A 2,136-nucleotide genomic window follows, 5' to 3' on the forward strand; every position below is an offset into this window, starting at 1 on the left:
CTATGTGTGTGCGTTACAGTGCAGCAGCGCATTAGATTAGAACGGCGATTAATTTACCTGTACAATAAGCTGTTTAAAACGTGCATTTTCCCGTTCAATTTCGAGCATCCAGTAATATATTCACACATGTCTTGTGGAGCGCTTTCGAAGTATGCATTTATTTGTAATTTTATCTGTTTGGAAACGGAGCGTAAATGTGGAAGTCCTTCAAAGATTTCTGATCCTGTTGCGCCCTCTATAGGACCAGCGACTAGTCGACGTCAAGCTTAAAGCGTCATGGCAGCGCATTGAAGTCGACTAGTCGGTGCAGCCCTAATGTGTGTGTGTGTGTGTGTGTGTGTGTGTGTACGGGTATATATGGTTTATGAGGACACAAATGTGTATAATGACATGGGTACTACAACGTAAACATGGTTTATGAGGACACTTCCTGTGTCCCCGTAAAACAAAAGGCTTAAAAAACATGCAAAACGGTGTTTTATGACATTCAAAAATTGCCAGCAGTTTCCTGTGAGGGGTAGGTTTAGGGGTAGGGTTGGTGTAGGGCAATAGAAAATACAGTTTGTACAGTATAAAAACCATTACGCCTATGGAGAGTCCCCGTAAACCACAATGGGTTTTTCTACTTGATTGTCTCCATGGCTGCCGTCACAACAGGTGTGTTTGTGTGTGTGTGTGTGTGTGTGTGTGTGAAATATGCCATGAATATATCAGATTTTAAGTGTTTACCAGTCAGGAACCATGTGCCAGTCAGTGAAAATCCCTCCTGTGGCCTGTGCACCACACTCAATCAGATGACCAGCAAGGCTGCAAAAGAAAAAATCAGTTTAATGAAATTTCATAGCAATAAAAACAGGAACAGAACTTGACTAACAACATAAATGTGGTTAACCACAAATATTCTTACGCTGAATGGTCTTTCACACCACATGACAAAAACAAATGAATCATGCATGGCTGTCTGCCCTTATGTTCACCTCAGAATATAGTGTACATATCTTTGTCCAGCCTCTGCTGATCTGTGTTTTCAGCAGACAAACTTGTCTGATACATTGCACCTGTGTGTGTGTGTGTGTGTGCATACATTTTAAGAGCTCAGAGTTTACAGTACCTCCCAGCAGCCAACAGGCCATAGTTTTTGCAGTGCCATGCAAACTGTCCAAAAAAGCAAACAAAAATGTTATAATACTTTTTTTCACACTTAATAACATTATATAAATGATTTATACATTCATTAGAGATTTATTTTGTAAGCAATAAAATGTGTGTATATATGTGTGTGTATATACAGTGGTGGCCAAAATAGCCAAAACACTAGTATTTTCAGCAGCTAAAAAAATGGTTTTAAGTCAGTTATTTCTATCTTTTGCTGTAGTGTGTCAGTAGGAAATATCAGTTTACATTTCCAAACATTAATTTTGCCATTAATTGTAATAATCCAGTGAGATTTTTGTTTGCACAAGGAGTCTGACAACAGCAGTGCTTCACACAGAGATCTGATCTCAGCATCATCCAGTCTGTCTGGAATCACATGAAGAAACAGAACAAACTGAGACAGACTAAATCCAGAAGAACTGTGGCAACGTCTCCAAGATGCTTTAAGAAACCTACCTGCAAAGCTACAGAACAGTACTGTTAAAAGTTTTAGGCACTTGTGTAAAAATGCTGTAAAATGAGGATGCTGTCAAAAATAATATCATAAATAGATTTTCTTTATCAATTAACTTCTATTAACTAAATAAAATCAACATTTGTTGTGAGCATCCTTTGCGTTTAAAGCAGCTTAAGCCCTAAGTGCACTTGCGCATAGTTTTTCGGGTAGCTTTGCAGGTAGGTCTCTTGGAGCATCTTGGAGATGTTGCCACAGTTCTTCTGGATTTAGTCTGTCTCAGTTTGTTCTGTTTCTTCATGCCATTCCAGACAGACTGGATGATGATGAGATCAGATCTCTGTGTGGAGCATATATATATATTTTATTTTTTTTATTTATTTATTATTTTTTTTTTATTCTGAATATACACTACCGCTCAAAAGTTTGGGATCAGTAAGACTTGTAATGTTTTGTATCAAGGCTGCATTTATTTGATCAAAAATACAGAAAAAAACAGTAATCTTGCAAAATGTTATTACAATATA

The 2,136-nt window shown here is 37.5% G+C and overlaps 1 pseudogene; it reads right to left on the reverse strand.

Moving 5' to 3' along the window:
* LOC107692635 (uncharacterized) overlaps positions 1–2,136 on the reverse strand; it is a 19,350-nt pseudogene that overhangs the window by 13,078 nt on the left and 4,136 nt on the right.

The sequence above is a fragment of the Sinocyclocheilus anshuiensis genome, unplaced genomic scaffold (genome assembly GCF_001515605.1).
Source record: "Sinocyclocheilus anshuiensis isolate Anshui unplaced genomic scaffold, SAMN03320099.WGS_v1.1 scaffold50, whole genome shotgun sequence".
Taxonomy (NCBI): Eukaryota; Metazoa; Chordata; class Actinopteri; order Cypriniformes; family Cyprinidae; genus Sinocyclocheilus; species Sinocyclocheilus anshuiensis.